Source organism: Acomys minous (assembly GCF_964271855.1).
Source record: "Acomys minous genome assembly, chromosome: 4".
In the NCBI taxonomy this organism is placed as follows: Eukaryota; Metazoa; Chordata; class Mammalia; order Rodentia; family Muridae; genus Acomys; species Acomys minous.
In genome coordinates, this window is record NC_140486.1 from 15482276 (window position 1) to 15500815 (window position 18540).

Genomic DNA, 18540 nt, shown 5'->3' on the forward strand with positions numbered 1-18540 from the left:
TAGCTCTTAGATTCATTGATTTTTGTTTTGTTTCGCTTTCTTTCCTTTTTATAGTTGTTTATAATTTATTAAGGTTTTATTTTTATTGTTGGAGGACGCTGCTACTGAGGTCACAGTGCATCATGTCTGGATAACTCTCTTCTGGGTGCAAATGGAGGACTTTCTTCCTCGGTGGGGCTTCCTCTTCCCTGTCTGACCATATTTGGTGTATATTCCTACACAGAACTTCCAGCAAGCTCTGCTTGTATGATAATCAGGTACAGTGGTGTTGTGATCAATCAACCCTTGCCGCCTGTATATACCTCACCCTTGGGACAGTAAAAGGTGCTGCTCTCTGAAATTGACTTCTAGCCTTCCGTCACCCTTGAGGGAAGGAATAACCACATTTTATTATTTCTTTCAGTCTGCTGGTACAGGGTTTTGATTTCATTTCATTTTTCCCCTCAATTTCTTGGTTGCATCAGTGAGTTATTTGTTTGTGGTCCTTCTGGTCTTTGAATGTAGGCCCTTGGCATTAAAAACCCCCCACTGAGACATGTTTTTAATGTGTCCCAGGGTTTTTGTTTGTTGTGTTTTCATTCTTATTTAGTTCTAGGAATATAACCAGGAATATTACACAGGCAGGCTTTCCTCTTCAATGGAAGGGGTCTATATTGCTTTCCTCCCAGGGGCTGGGAGTGGATGTAGTCAGCAGCTTGGCCTGAATTCCACAGACTACTTTGTGTATCCCAGACCTCTTCTCCCTGGATCTTTATCTTTATGTTTTTTGTCAGTCAACAGAAACCATCCTTGAGGGAGACTTAGTTTACTTTATGTACCTGTACTTTATAGGTGATCTCTATGGTATCTGTATGACCAAGACTACATCAGATCATAGACTCCATGTTCACAGTAGAGGTCACATGTACTTTGTAAAAGAGTTTTAGTGTAGTCACACCTTAAGATTTATTGTGCACATGGACTGATATAATTGTTACCAGGAAACTTTTTTTCAAAGTTGTAATGTACTTAAATATGCCCAAAATAAACACCTGCTATCAGGCACTAGAAGTCTGAAACAACACCAGCTCACTAAATTGTGCTGAATTGGGTTTGCTTCTTAGTTCATGTGGACTGTTATTTTCTACAGGTTGTGGCATTTCTAAGGAACCCCTCTGGATTGAAAATAGTGGGATGTTGAAATCACATACTATTCCTGGGATTGTGTTAATAATTAATTCCTTTACCATGTGTTTTTGAAATTGGGTGCACCAGACTTTGGTGATTATATATTTAGTATTGCGATATTTTCTTGATTACTTAATCTCTTGATTAGAATGACACGTTCTTCTTTGTCTCTTCTGATTACCTTTAGTTTGAAGCCTATCTTACCAGATATTAGGATGGCAACACCTGCTTGCTTTCTGGTTCCACTTCTTGGCATCTGGTCTTCCTCTAAGATGGTCTTGTAGACAACATACCTGTTATTAATCCGTTCACCTAGCCTGTGTCTTTTGATTGGTGATTCAATTAATCAAGTCCCATTTCAGAGATTTGTTCAGAGGGAATTATTATTATTTTGGAGGCATCACATCACCTTGTTTACTTTTGTTGTTATGTTTTCAAGCCTCCTTTGTTTCTACTTGGTTTTTTATGCATCTGGTTAAACAGGTGCCTCTGTCAATTTCATGGTTTCTCTTTTGTAGTAAAAGACTGTTTGTGGTTGCTACAGCCTTGATTCCAAAACTTGCCTGTATCTCCAGGTGGGAACTTTAGTGTAGTTTCTGTTCACCACATAGTGAAGGCTGAAATGTAATAACAATTTTCTAAACTTGCATGATTTCTAGGCTAGTTATTATAAGTCAAATGCTATTCCAGGAAAAAAATAACTCATATCATAACGGCTTTAAGACAACAGGAGTAGGTATTTTTTTTCCACAAAGGCTGTACTTTGAATGGTAGAAAATTGTACTTGCCCTAGTCACTAAGGATCCATGCTTGTTACTTGTCAAGTTCCTCACTCTACGCAATAGGTTAGAAGACAGAGAACCTCACATACAGTTCCCAGAAGTGGCCCATGATACCACATTACCCATCTAATCACTTTCCCAATTAAGTGAAAGGGGGCCAGAAAACATAGAGATGCCAAATGACTGTAAAGTATTTATTTTATTTTGTAGTTCTGTGCATGTGCATGACTATGAGCATATGCGTGTAGATGCCCACAAAGGCCAGAGGAAGCCATTAGAGCCCCTGGAGCTGGAGCTATGCATGGTTGACATCAGCCTGATGTGGATGTTGGGAACCTACCTTTGGTCCTATGCAAGAGCAGGAAGTACTCCTTACCACTGAGCCATCTCTCCAGATCTACAAAATGTGTTTTAGATGTGTGCAAGCATTTCTGCCACTTCATTCATAAATATCAATGCATTTTCATACATAATGGCTTCTTTGACCCTCATTTAGCCCCTTTAGAAAGACAAAGTATGCATGCTTATCTGTAGTTTACAGATACGGAAGTTGCTAAATTAGAAGAGAACTCACTGACCTGATCGAGAGTAATGAGAAGAACACTATTTTGGTCTTCAAATAAATTTTGGTCTAAAATGGGCTTCTGTTTCTAATTTGTAGTAGATTATTTAACCTTTTTGCTTCCCATTACTAATTTCTACAATGTGAAGAAATCCCCAATGCTTACACCCATCAAAAAGACTAATGAAAAGGCGCACAAAGCACTTTACATTTTGTCTGACCCATGCAATAGGTTTAATTAAATGATAGTTCAGTTAAACTTCTTTTTTTTCTCATGGTTTCACAGTCGTCAGGCACAGATTTGAGGGAGGCAGTCTTGTCTTCGATTTGAATGTCTTCTCTCACTGTCACTAACTACTATGTATTGGAAACCATCCAAAGGTCTCACAGGAGATAGTGTCTACCTAAGTCAGAGATGGGGTTTGCCCATGTGATATTATGAGGACTAGTATGCAGGTGCTCCTTAGAGAACGGAGCAGTGCTAGTGTCCACTTCGGCAATTTAGAAAATAATCTAGGTGGCTTGAGACACGGATTATAGAGGAATTCATCTGTGAGAGGTTCTATTGTCTTTAGGAAAGAACCTAAGGTGAGGTGCTATCCGCTGACATACCCTCAACTAGATATCTCTCTGCATAAAACACAAGAAGCATTATACCCAGGGACTTCTCATAGCTATAATTTGCTTTTTACAGTATCTACACAGTTTTCCCCCTGCTGGTACGTTGGCTGATTTTGGGTCACTGTGGTAGAACACTTGTCAGAAATAACTTTAGGGAAGAGGGTTTTATTTTGCTCAGTTTCAGAGAGTTTATCAAAAGGGGAAAGTGTGGGGAGCCATGCTAAATTCAGCCATGTTAGAAATCCCGTGCTTAGGCTGCAGGCTGTGACCTTTGAGTTGTTGACCCTTGCTGAAGGAGGTCTTGTGTTCTAGGCTGTCTTTGGATTGACTACCCAGAGAAATAGGGAAGTTTTTTTTTTTACTTTTTATAAATTAATTTATTCATTTTATATCTCAAATAGGGAAGTTCATACAGGGAACTACCCAGAGGATTAAGGAAGTTCTTATGGGGAGCTATTCAGAGGATTGTATTCTTGCCTGGGGGTTAGGGAAAGTGAGATTACAATAGGTCTTGTGTTGACCTTGCTATATAAAGTCTATTTGCCTGTATTAAAGTGAGTCTTGATCAGAAATCTCCAGACTTGACTTAATTTTTCTCGTGTCTTTGTCCCCCAATTTCAATACTCACCCCCTCTTTCAGGTGAACCCTAGTTCGATTTGTCCCGTGGGCTGAGACAAGAAAAGAGCAATGAAGGAGAGTAAGTGATGTCATGATGGGTACAGGACAGAGGAAGATGAAAGCTGACATGCTCTGAGGTTGTTGCTCCTTCTTTTTATTTTGCCAGGCTCCTTACTGGGGGGAGGGTGGTACGCTGGTTCAGGTGAGGCCCTCAGTTAATCCCCTGGCACCTCCACAGATGCACAGGATGATACACTTCCATTTCCTACCTGATTTTAAAATGCAGTCAAGTTGATAATGAAGACTGACTATCTTAAATCTCTCCTGGATATTTGTGTGTGGGTAAGCAGCAAGTCTGCCATCTCCTGATTTGTGTTCCTCATCTTCCTTTCTCATGCTCATCCATTCAGCTCTATTAGTCTAGAAATTAATATAATTATTTGTCCTGAAGTTTTACTAGAAGGATTGAGGTTATTTTAGAGGTCTCCTTCCTCCCTTCCCCTCAACATGTTACCAATTTCTGAACACTTTACTTCCTCTCATAATGCATTTACCCCAGGTTGATCTATTCCCCATTTGGTGAAGCCACTCTGCTTCAACCTGCCAAATAGCATTTGTCTCCTAATCACTCCCTCCCTGTACTGGTCACATCCATTTTCACAGTGCAGTCAGAAGGAACTTCCGTGAATGCAAATCTCTCTCTTTTCCTTTAGAGACCTTCAGTGGTACCACAAAGTTTCTCAGAATTAAATGTCATGTTGTTTTCACTATACTGTTATATTAGTCCCAGTTTTCCCCTTACCTCAATTCTCCAAATGCTCACAAATGCAGCACTCAATCTTGCTGAATCAAAATATTTGTAGTTTCCTCAGCCCAACCATCTATGCCATGCCTCAGTGCCTTCGGACTCAGTAGCTTTGCCTTAAATGTCTTTTTCTGGTGTTTCTGGCTCCTGCTTGACCTTTAAGACTAAGTCCAAGAAATAACCAATCTCTGATTTTTTGTAAGGTCTTCCTCTATTTTCTCTGAATACCCATTTATCACCTGTCCTCTAGTTTTCAGTGTTAGTTGTCTTTTCCCACTATTGACTAGTAGGTAGGATTTTTTCATACTGGTTGCAGTAAAGAGGGATCATCCAGTTGTCTTTAAATTCTAGAGCAGTAAGTACATAAAGAAGGACACAAACTCATTTCTCTTGCTGGGATACTGGGATATTCCTTATTTAGGTTGCAATAAACGTTTATTTAAAGTATACTCCTATGGATTATACTAATTGGTGTTACTTTACTCATGGCTCAGCAACATCCTCATATTTCCTTCAGTGGTGGACTTTACCCTTTGCTAGAAACTTTTGCTCTGTGGCTTTGGCTTAGTCAAAGCTGTAGTGAGCTGTGGGTTCTTCTGTCCCCTGGTGTCTGATCATCAGTTACCGCTGGTGTGCCTCTTACATACAGTTTCTATTTTTGGCTTACATGTCTTTGTCTCCTATCCTAAAAGTACCTGGTAATAATGTTCACACATTATTTTCTAAGCTGATGATCCCTGTCTCATATGAGATAGTTGAAGACATCTTTCAGGTCAATCACCTAAATGCAGGGTGAGAAACTCAGGATAGAAACTATAACCACCTTTATAAACAGCAAGTGCCCTTCAGCATGGGATTATAGGCATGGCAAAGAACCCTAAGACATGGCAGAACAAAATAATTTAAGTTGATTCACAGTATTGTGGCTGGAAATCCATTCAAGATCTAGCATACATTTTAACAAATATTAAATGGGTACATTATTATATGCTGGAGAATTATAATAAAACTAGGCGGAAGGCAGGAGGACATAGGAAGGTGAGGCACTACTGAATGGAGCTGAGAGGAAGCAACTGGAAGCAAAATCATGTATGTCAGGTAATTTTCCAGAAGGATATTTTGTTACCAGCCTCACAATGTCCTCGCTCTAGCAGTCATCTTCACCGTGAGCTTCCCTGCCTGATGGAGAAATTTGACAGCTTCTAGAAAGAAGCTGATCTTCTTTCCCTAATGCCAATATTTTAGGAAACTTGTCTGAGGGCCTAAGTTTGTCTTCAACACATATATTTTGTTTAGATAGGCTCTGGGTCTAAGTATTATGTTACTTAAACAGTAGCTCTATTATCCGTGTCTTTTACTCCTTGGCTGGATGGGTTAGCCTCTCTTGTTGGTCATTTTTACAGTATCCCTCTGAGAAGAGGAGTGGGCAGCTGCCTCATGGAAGTCGGGTTAAGTTTGTTACTACTGCCGAAGCCAAAGGCGAGGTGACCCAGCGTCCTTAATGATCTGTCTGCTTTCCGATGTCAGTATCATTTAGGACTTTTTGAAAAGGCTTGTATAATTGGACAATTGAGGCAATTATTGGGTTAAAAACAGCATCTGTGTTTCAATATTTTTTTTCCATTTCAGGTAAGACCATTCACACATGGTTCTGAGTTCATAATGGTAGTGGATGGGCAAGTGTTGCCACAAAATGAAGAGTTATTTAGGATTATCTGAGCCAACCTTACTTTTTAAAGGACATTCTTCATGAATTTTTGTCTGCATCATCCAGGTACCTCAGATCATTGGATGTGTAGAGGGATTCCCTTCATCTCACTGAGATCCTGGATGCATTGAGTATATTTTAAGAGGAACATGGGAAGGCTGTATAAAGCTGGAAGATACATCAAAGCACACCAGATCCCAGGCTCTACCACTGGCAATATAGAAGGCTGAGAAAAACATATAATATTTTGCCTTTCTTGATGCCCTGGGGCTTTAGAAGTGCATGCACTAGGAAAATACAAGCATTAGGATCTGGGAGCATTAGAGTCATCCTGTCTGACTGTGAGAACTTGTAAATTCCCCATCTGACACACACACACAACTGTATTCAGTGTTATAGTGGGAGTTTCATCTCCACATCCTAACACCTGTCTTCTCTCAGCAAGGAGTCCCTTTTTGGATGGTACAGATTCCACACTATCTCTTTCATACACACCAATGCCTGGTTATCTTCCTATGCTGATTTAAAGGGAAATCTTTGTAATAAAGCACGAGTTGAGTTTTGGTGGAAGGGAGGGATGATAAAGGTATGTGGATTATTTCTCCCAGATCAAATACCTCAAATGAGCTTGGTAAAATCAAACAGTGAAGAATGAGTCTGTTGCTTTCTTTTATGGAATGAACTGTGGTCTCCTTCCTCACAAGTTCTATGTCAAAGTCTCAATACCGAGTACCTCAGAATGTCATCATCTTTATGTTAATATCTTTATAAAGAAAGGCATGTTAAAATGAGGTCTCTAAGGTGGGGACTTAGTCCAGTGAAACTGACAGTCTTACAATAAGGAGAGAAACAGAAATGTGTGTGTCCAGAGCAAAGAGAATGTAAAGACATAGCAAGAGGGTAGCCATCTGGAAGATAAGGAGGCTCTCAGGGGAAACAGCTTCTTCACACCTTGATACTGGGTTTCTAACCTCCAGTGTTGTGAGAAAACACTCTTCTGTTGTTTCAACCATTCACTTTGTGCTATTCTCACAGGCTAGGCTGAGTAGATCAAGATGCTATTCTTCACAGGATCTATTGTGATGCTCTTGTCATAGGAAATCTGGTGTACCATGGACATATGGGAAGGAAAGCAGTCCTAATACCCGATTTCCCCAGCATAACGAGTACCAGTTGGGACTTTAGGATGTTCTGAAGCTAAGTGTTACTTATCTGGACCTGGGTGTTCTTTTTTTAATTTTTAGTTTTTGGATACTACTAGGTACTTCACAGATATAAACAGAAAATAAGTAGGGTGGGCAAGTGGGAGCTGCACAGTGAGAAGGTAATGAAGTAAGAAAGTGGCATGGAGCCGTACACTGTGGGGACCCCCAGAAACCTATGACAACCCTTAATCGCCAGAGATGACCCTGGCTCTTAAACCAATATGATTTTTGCTTTAAAACAAGAAAAAGGCCCCCCCCCATAGTATTATTTCTTTAATGTATTTCCTCATCATACAAACCTATATTTGGAGAAGTTTGCGTAGACTTCAAATGTGTCACATTTCCTCTTGATTCCTAAGGTTTCTCCAAAAATAACATTCGCAAATGACTAATCTTCAAACTATCATAATCTCTTCACATCACATAATTGTTCTGCACTTAAACTGAATCTTCTGTGCTTTAATGATTAGATCTTTCACCCCCCCCTTAATTTATACGCAACATTGATTCTTTGAATCAATATCCCCAGGGGCACCAGAACCTGGGCTGGTGGTAGAGTCTGAGATGTCCCATCTGAATGTTAATTGTTGCTTCTGCTGTCTCCTGGGGGCAGGATGGTGCTCTGGTGTTCTGAGCCAAAATCTGGCCACATCTCAAAATCTATAGCAGCATAGCAGAGTCATTTTTCTCTAGACACCAAACAAAAGGAGATTAATCACATCTGTCTCCTTCACTCTCTTTTCAAGAGAGTTTTTTTCTTCTATTTAAAAAAAAAGCTGCACGTTGACTTCAGCTTTGAAGGCCACATAGCACAAGGAAGGATGATGGAAGGGTTTGAAGATGCCTGGGAAAGCGTCTGTGCTTCGGGTTCTCTCTGTGCGGTTTTGTTCCTCCTCCCTTCTCAGTGATGCTCCAGAAGAGCACCCTGGGGGGTGAAGGTAGTCATGAAGAGCAGTGGCTTGTCCCAAGTGCGGTCTCCAGAACAGTAGCCATAGCCTTGAGGATTTCTTTTAAATTCATGTCCTTTGTGTCCTTCCTAGACTCGCTGCTCTGAAATTCTGGGCTAGAAGCAGGTCCTTTATATTGCCAAGCTACTGGGTAATGCTGACTTATCTGGAGAGCTGTTGTATTAACAGCTCACATGGGGAAATCTTTTCTTGAGATTTCTGAGATCAACTTGTATAGTCATTTCTTTCTCTTGCGCAAGTCTTACTAGCACCTGAAAGACTCAGATCCTTTACAGGGTTCCAGTAAGATGTGCTATTTGAAACTTTTAACCCTTACATCGCTGCAGTTTTTGATCCTCTACATTTCTAATCAGAATGGATACCACTTAAGACTAGCAGTTAAGTATCTAGTTTTCTTGTGTATGAGGTTTTGTTTCTCATTGTACTGTGTCTCCAGAATATCTACCAATAAGCATGAATGTTTAGGGCTTTCCATAGAAATGGCTGTAGTTATCCTGAGGTTCTTGTATGTGCCAGACACTAACTTTTAACAAACTTTATTCTGATTCACATGAAACAGCCTATCATGTTCATGAAAAACATAAGTCATACAGGAGTTATGAAACATTTCAAGTTCAAATACTGAGGCAGAGTTGTACCTCTGCCAAACTCCCTACTAGGCACTGGTCATTGGGTAATGTATAAGTAATTATTAAATGAGCTTAAAGGAGCTGTTCGGTTTGAATAATCTGAGTGCTACAGCTATACTTTGTCATTACATAAGTGTAAATTAGAAACACAGCTGAAGATAGAACCTTAATGCCTTTAGCAGACCATAACTATAATTTTTCCCCGCCTTAGTCAAGCATGCTGAATTCTCCATGAGAGGTACTGGAATGGTAATAACAGGTTCATGGTCTTTTACCTCATGCTTTTGGTTGAGAGGGAACACAGCCAGGTAATGAAGGTTGAAAGTTTAATCTCTTAGAGGAAAAAAAAGTAGCCTGATTCTCATAGTATTATGAATCAACTGCCTGGGTTCTTTTGCTGTATTCAGATGCAAGTCATGAGCTGGAAAAGCAAGCTTTCTTGGTGTTGGTGGTTCCAGGCTCTTGAGTGGGGTCCCTGGGGTCCTAGATACTCATTGACATTAGGTCCTATAATATAAAGGTTAAGCCCAAGGCCCAATAGCCAGGTACTTATAGCTCTAGATACTCACTCAGAGCACAGGCTTACAGCTCTGGGCCTTGAGTGTCCATAGCCCTGAAACAGGCACTTAGAAGCTGCATTTGCTAAATAACATGGAGTCTTCACTTGCTTCCATAAAGCAACTAAAAGCAGGATAAAAGCCTCACATTGTCTTCATTTTATGGCCGTCTCCTTTACTTCAGCTGAAGGTACATAGCTAATTTACTGTCCTTAACCTTGGGTCTCCTTGGATTCCCCGAATAGCAGAATATCTCCGGACAGACCACTCCCAAGATGAGGACAATTATCCAGCCCAGAAGAGAGCTGGTCTTGCAGAAACCAGATCTCCTCAAACAAAAGTCATGATGACAAATTTCTGCAGACCACTTTCCAGAATTTGAGCTGTGTCAATGACCAATAGCCCACAGCTAGACTAGGATTTCTTAACTATGCATGCCTTCATTTGCTTCTATTTTAAGCAAAACTCAAATCTATACCAAGAATATATAACTAGGGATCCTGGACCCCTTTTATCCATCCTTCCAAATGTGGATAAATTCAGTAGATCTCCTTTCTTACTTTTAGTTGGTGCTTGTATCTTTAAGTGGCATTTCAGTAATGGGTGAAGAAGCTTAGTTTTTCAGGGTTGCTAGGGCATAGACTTTACATCTGAAAACCCAAAGTATGGGTTGCTGTGTACTCTGCAACCCATGATCCAGGGCTCATGACAGCCAGCATTGGCAATTGCAGACAATGGCCAGCATATGGATCTCAAGCTCTGTGTGTCAGCACCCTCACTAGCTAGTTGTATGTCCTGGTCTTTAGGTCTTGGTGGCTCCTTAGAGTTATACCAGCAATTGAATCTTGGAGTTTATTGTTGTCATCATGTTTTCTACAATCTCAACTCTGCCTTCACTTGACTTATCCCACTGCTCTTGTCATTAGCCTCCTCTGCTCTCACAGCCAGTTTCTGCCCCCAGCCATTTGCAGGAACACTTTAGTCACCTCATCCTTGCTCCTGCTGATCCTGCTGGGGCTCTGTGGCTGTCTTGTCTTTATGTAGCCAGCTCAGCATTTTTCCCTCCTGGTAAAGAAAAGGCCACCTGGGAGAAGCTTTTGCTGGGGCTTAATGCAGCAACTCAGGAGGGTGCCTCTGGCTGACTCTAAAAGTAAGCCTGATTATTCATACAGGAATGAAAAGGCATGGCTTAGGTGTGACATACAATCCAAGCATCAGAATTTTGATCAGTCACAGAAGAAATTCCAATTCCATCATTCACTGGACTCTTTGTGTTGTGCTAAACATAAGCTTTCCACTGAGTCACAGGTGAAAATGCTCCCTTCATGGCCTGACAGAATAGTTGCACGTTGAGCGGGGACAACTGCCATTCACAGAGGCTTGTCTGCTGATGGCACTCTTTGACATTTATATGTCTGGAGTCCTTGCCACTAGATATCTGGAAGCAGGTATCATGAGTATAGTGGCCCTGTACAATGACAGAAATTTTCTCAGAGTGGTTGGAAAAATTCAAAACATACTGCTATGCGCATGTCTGTTTTTCAGGTTTGGTATTAGATAACCAATTGGTGTTATCATCCCTGCTCTCAGCATGCCTTGGTTGCTTGTGGTTCTGTGTTTAAGGTTAAAGCCTCTTACACTTCCCCCTTCATTTTGTCATATATATTGTTGTCATTCTTTCTCAGCTTCTTCTGTTCAGGCAGTCTCAGCAGGTTATATTCATGTATTTAGGAAAATATATGTATATTCATAGATGCATGTAATAACAATGTAAGAAAAAATAGGCCATGATTTTGAAAGAGAAAAAAGACCAGTTTGGAGGGAAAAAAGCAAAGAAAAACTGATATATTTATATTATAATCCAAAAATAAAAAAATAAAAGAAACAATAATAAACATTATACATTTGAAATTACCAAAGAATAAGTTGAGAATGTTTCTAAGGATAAAATATCATTATTTTAAAATTAAATAACTAGCACCAAAAAAAAAAAAAAAAAATCAAAGCACCTGGGCTGCTATGAGGACAGCTAAGCTAGCTACCAGAGGCAACCAAACATTAAGGAAAAGTCTTCCAGTGTCATTTAAATCAAACGAACTGTCCAACGCTGGCACTTTCCCTCTTTCACAGAAAAAAACAAAACAAAAAAAAAAAAACAAACTAACAAACAAGAAACAACTGCAACCACAAAACCACCGAGGGATGCTTTAAATAAGCAAAAGCTCAACACAAAACATCCTCAGTACCTTTCGGCAATGTTTAGCTCAGCCAAAGACCCCTGGGAAGACTTGCGTCCCTTTGATCTGTCCCACCAAGGCTTCAACTTCATCAACAATATTCACTATAGTTATAACTCATGGTAACTTTGTTCTTCTACGAAGTGGAAAGTGATTATATATCGACTTCAGTTTCTATTCAGAGCAATCCCTCTGGATACACTGCCCTAGGTTGCTTTCCAGAACTTGAAGGTACAACTCTATTGCTGACAGCCACCTCACACTTCAGACACAGGACTCAGAGAACATGACCTGGGGCTGGCCCAGAAGCTTCTTCCCTGAATGTTGCCTCTCACTGGACTAGAATGAGCTCCCCAAGCGACCAAGGGGAGCAACCAGTCATGCCACCCAGATGTAAATCCTGTGAGCCACAATGGCCAGACAGGCAAGGCATCCCTAGTTGGACTTAAGGCCCACTTAGCAGGATGGAATTCATGCTTACCGCTGGAAATGGAGCCAATTTTCTTGGCTGGAGAAGTCCTAGACCTAAGAGGAGAACCTATTACTACTGTTTACCTAAAGCAGTATATTTGTGGCCATATTCTGAATACGTATTGTAAAAACAACTTTTACTCATTCCAAAACAACATACAGGTCTACTCCTTCCTCCCCAAGGAGATGCTATGATCCACTTGGCCCAAGGATTCTTAATTGAATAGCACAGCTCTCACCTCCTCCATCTGGGAGACTGTGTATCTGCTTCACTGGTTGCCATTTGGTCTCTTCATGTTGGTACATATGGTGGTGAAACACCTCTCCCAGAAATGTTCATCTGTTAGAATGACAACAGTAATACTGAGAGTTGGAGGAAGCCACCAATAAGACACCTTGGCTAGGCCCACCTTGTTCTGTTGAGTTCTGCAAGGACAAAAATGTCTTTGAACTTCCCTGGACTTTAATTTTTCAGTCTAGATACTGTCTAGGTGGAGCTGAGCTATCTGATTTAAGGAACAGGCACAGTTTTTGAGAATGGCATTAAAAGAAAAGCAAGTCTCTGGTATCACTGTCAAGACTGTTTCTGAAGAACCAGTCCTTGTCTGGTCTAAGGCAACTCTGCTCATCAGTCAACTAGAGCCGCGTTCTGTGATCCGGTGATGAATCAGAAAGGGCCATAGCCATGGACAAGCCATGGACAATGTGTGCAAGGACTTCACACATTTTTATTTATAGTTATTTAAATATAATATTTACATATGTTTAATGACATGTAATTATACTTAAGTTTACAAACATAATCATATCTAAGTTTTATTGTTATTTCTACTTCCCAGGTTTGCTTGGTTTCTCATCCAATAACCATACATAGATGACCATCTTTTTCGCAGCAACCCACAAAACAACCAGACCTTTGCTCCTGGATATTCCTTTTCTTTGTATAAAGAGCTCATAAAACCACAAATGCACAAAAGTACATATTAGAATTTTTAAAAATCTTCTTGAGCTCATCTGGATTTGAATGGGACAGGCACTGTTTTTCACCACCCCTCCCTTCTCAGCAATGTATCATGATATGTCACGTGCAACGGCTTTAATTCCTTCTTTACATCACTCCACAGAGCTCCACAGTGGGTAGGTCGCAGGCATCATTATGTGTTCTTTTGTTACCAAGCACATAATGTATTTCCATTTTCTAACAATTTTGCAGGTTTCAGGAAGAATTTGGAGCTTCTCTGCTAAAAACAATTATATTGTAACTGTTATTTAGATTGTTTTCTCAAAGCCAAAGTAATTTAAATTCTGTCTGAATTTTGAAATGTTTTCTGTTTTTCTGTGTCTCCCAAAATAGTATGTGCAATCAAATTCCTTTAATTTTTTTCATCCTTGTGTAAAATAATAATTTATAGTTGATTTTACACCTTCATCTACATGAAACTCTTTTCATGTAGCTGAAGGATATTTTGAATTCTGTTCATATACTGTTCATTTATATCTTTCATCTGTGTGTTTTTCCTTGGAAATATATGAACATTATTGAAATAGTAAGATAATTGCCTGTTTCTTACATTGGTTATATTTCTCCCTAGATATTTACAAGGAATATTGGAAATGTTATGATATTTAGCTATCATATTTATTTTATTTATATCGATGTGTCTTTTCGGTATATTTAATGAATAAATATTTATATTATTTATCTTCTTTGTTTTTAATTTCTTAAAAATACAGTATCCTAATAATATAATCTTTTCTTTCCTATTCTATATTGTTTTATAAGACCAGAAACTCTCTTTCCATTTCTTCATATCAAATTTCATCACGTAATTTTATGAGTGTACTCTTAAATAGATATAGCTAGCAGCTGCTTTTTATACAACCTGACAGTTTCTGTGTATTAATAACACAGTTGAATACTTATCCATTTAGCATTGTGGCTTCTGTGCTTTTATTTATTGATTGATTGATTGATTGATTGATTGTCAGAGGTTTTCATCTCTGCGCTGCTGATGTTTATTGGTATTGTTCTATCCATTGGGCTCTCCTACACAGTGTGGGATGCTCAGAAGCATCCCTGGCTTCTGTATGTAAACAGCTCTCATCCTTTTCTGCTTTGTAAGTTATGGCAACCAAACATTTTTCTAGCTAAGGCCCAGTGCTCCCTGCTGAGAGATGTCTCACATTGCCACCCATCCTTCACTTTCAGGTGACATCTACTCCTTCTAGCACTTTGGTCCTTCCTCCAAGTCTGATGGTTCTCTACACTTAAATGGTTTTGGATATCTGTTCCAGGCAAACTTATATGGGTCAGGTATGGCTTGAATGACCAGCCCCTGGTTTAATCCTGTGGGCTCCTTTGACATGGGAGTTTGAGTGCTAAAACTTGGAGAGGCTTCAGAAAACGGAGTTGAGCTAGATGTTCCTCTTAGCTGCTATTACACAGTGCTACGTTAAAGTGAACAGTGTGGCAATGTATATCTAGCCACTAAAAGAGTTCGCATTTTCCATGCTGTTTTTCCAGTGAAGTGTCCTCATCTCAGTAAATTCTGAGCTCACGAAACTTAAAGAAAAACCTTGAGACGGGTATGTCTGAGAGTCCTAGGAACACCACCAGGTAACTTAGTAACATATTCTATTTCTTATAGCTGTATTTCTATAGTAAAATACTCATTTCCCACTGTAGTTTATTCTTAATTTGAAAACTTTCCTGGCTCAGAAATCCGTGCAATTCCCTGAATTGTTCACTGGAGCTTCCAAACACGGTCCACACTGCTCGCTGCCATCTTGGATTTTTGTTGTTTTATGTCTTTATTTTTCTCTCCAAGCGTTTTTCTCTGCGGGCATACTTGGGTCAACTATGTCCTGTTATTTCTTCCCTTTGGACAGCTCTGTATTATATAGGAAGATGAGCTGCAACTGATGTATATGGAGTTTGGGTCTTTATTTTTGTTGCTAGGATGGGATTGGTCCAGGTGACCTGCAACTAAATGAAAGTAGAGATGACGTCTACAGAAGCAGATTCTCCTTTAATCAATATGACGAGGGCAGCCATCTCTGTGGAAATGGAGACTGAATGCAGAGGCCAGGGACCTGAGGCTTTGTAAGGTAGCAAAGGGAAGTTTTGGATGGGAAGATTTTCATCCATAGAGCTATTTTCTGCTTTCCCAAGTTCATAAATTATTGTGGTGGTCCTTAGCATGTTGGCATCCCTGTTGCCTTATTTAGAGTTTCTATTGCTGTGAAGAGACACCACGACTAAGGAATACATTTCACTGGGGCTGGCTTAGAGGTGCAGATGTTTAGTCCGTTATCATCATGATGAGAAGGATGGTGGTGTGTAGGCAGACACGGTGCTGGAGAAGGAGCTCATGGTTCTACATCTGGTCGGCAGGAAGCAGAAGAAGACTGAGCCACTGGCCTGGCTTGAACATCTGCAACCTCGAAGCCAGCCCCTAGTGACACACTCCCTCTAACAAAGTCACACCTACTCCAGCACCTCCTAATAGTACCACTTTTTGTGAGCACCATTTTCTGTCAAACCACCACACTTGCCAAGAGTTCTCCTGGGAGGTCTGAACGAAACATTGATCCCTTGACAGGAGCTCTTCCTTCCTGCTCTTAACTGTTAGCAGGTCAACTCTTCCTGCCTGGAGTTTCTCTTGGCACTTGATGTTTATAGTTTATCAATTCCTCACTAAGGAGTCATTTTATCCTCATGGCAGTCACCTGCTGAGGCGTGTCCATGAGTGGAAAAATGCCAGTTTTATTTCTTTTGTTTTATGTTATACATTTTTATCGTCCCTGCTTTACCTTTAAAGATAAGTACATACCATCCTTCTATGCCCATTATACTCTTCCTGTTGCCATCAAATAATAATTTATTCTGGTTTAGAGACAAAATAATAGCGGAAGGAAGAATGCCTCTCTATACAAGTTGTTCTGGATATCTGCTTCTGTAAGGCATATTTCTTGAGTATGTGTTTTCAAATAAATATTTGGTCAGGTTTTCTGTACACTGTTTATAAATCTATTTGGTAACTTTCCTTGAGCTCTCAAGCTTCTTTATTCATCTCACTTACTATCTAGTTGAGATAGATGTGAATAAACCAGGCTTCGGGTCCAGTGGGGGGTTACTGGTTTATTACTGTCATCCAGTCCCTATTCTGATTGTTGAGAGGAGGAACTCTGCTTGCAGTTTTGAGTTGCTTGAAAGACAAGAAACCAGTTTCATCAAGTTGTAATGAGAATGTGACATTTGGATTATTAAGTGGTTCATTCTGAGTGTAGCATGTGAATTTCTTCAGCGTATGTATGCTAAATGCACAAAGGGTGTCTCCTTGAGTGGACTTTGTATTCTTTCTTCCTTCCTATCAAAGTGGGTTATAAAAACATACATTACACCAAACCCATCTTCAGAAGATAATAGACAGAGAGATCACAAGTCTTTGAAGCCCACGACCACTCTTCAGGAAATAGAAGGAAAAAATTAATTACAACACTTGCCAAGAATGGAAGAACTTTTATTGATACTCCAAGACCTTGTTTTTAGATGAGTGGATGTGACAACAATCCTTCTTAAGGTTATGCTTCCTTCACTATGTGGCTTCTTGGTAGAAATGGATTCTTCCTGGAAAAGCACTGAGAAAATGTCACTCATCGTGCTGATGTTGTTTTTCATGTTGAGAGAAGCTTACTCACTCTTTTTGCCTCTGAGAGCTCTCTATTAGAAGACAAAGTTGTCTTTTCTATGCCTGTATTCTCCACATTTGTTTGCCAGGGCTCTGATATATCATAGGTGCTCAATACTGACAAAGAAGATGGATGGGTGATTAAAAGAAAGAGCCTAGAATCCTCCTATTTGACTTTTTTCTCTTTTTTTCCCCCTTGGGCTCTACTCTCCATTTATCTAGCAAATTTTAGTTAGCTTTAGATCTGTATTCCATACCTTTGTCTTCAAGCTATCTATATTTTTTCTTCTGGTGATTTAGTTTGGGCTAATTTAAATACAGTTCAGAAAGGTCTCACATTAAATAAGCCTATGGGCTGTTGATAAACATCAGGTAGCTATAAAATACCTTCTAGCCATTAATTTACATTCTGAAAGTCATTCAGATTATTTTTATTCTTACTCATCCTCAGTCCCTCCTTCCTTGGGTCTATCACCTTCTACCTACTCCCCATATACAAATTCATACTCTGTTTTTAGTATGTGATCAGATACTGGCAATTTTGTTAACATTAAACACATTATTCCCTGGTAAGCAAAACATACTATAATGTAGGCACAGAGACTAGGAAAGAATTGGATTTTTATAATATTCCTTCACACCATGTGTCTATGAATATGATTTTATGAGATACAGAAAGAAATGTTGACTGTACTGTTAGTCTTCAGTTTTGTCTTATTTAAGAATCTTTTATTCTAATTTACATTTAAAAGCAAGCTAAACACACACAGAAGTTCGAATGATTTCCATTATAAATAGCTTCTTTGACAAAGATCTTAGTTTCTAACCTTATATTATGATGGTGTCTCAGGAGTACCTGTCCTCTCTCAGGAAAGGACAAGGACGTGTATAAGAAGCATAGAGGATTATCACTCTTTGTGTAACGGACTTCCTCTACAGGTATGCTTCTGTTGCTGTGCAATGGTCTTGGTTTCAAGAAAGGGAAATAGGATTAAGCTAGGTAAGATATAGAAACTGACTGGCTATTTCCTCTTCAAGTAGAAAAGAACAGTGATACCCTGAGCTAGTAGATACAGAGTCTGCATACCTCGAGCTCTCTTTTCTATGCATTGGCTTTCTCAACACACACACTGTCCTCTGTGAGCTAGAAACACTATCTTTCTTACTTCCGCTTCACAAAGAGAATAGAAGTCACTTTCTTGGTTCAACTTTTAAAGTCCTTCAGTTGTATCTTTATTGTAATCACCATTGGTGAGCAACCAGACCTAGATGGCTTCATCAGCTCCATCCTTTACACTTTTAATCCACAACAGAACTGCTTGTTAAGCCTGTGGTTAATAAAGAACACAGGCCATGTCCCTGAAGACAGGAGCTACTTTTTGGCATTGTTGTTCGGTTGTTTGCTTCCTGTGAATGATGGGGTGTAGGCTTTTGAGAAAACAGTCTTTTGGGGAAAGAGTTGTAAAATACACTTAAGATTTTTTGAGACAAGCTCTCTTGATGCAGTCCAATCTAGAT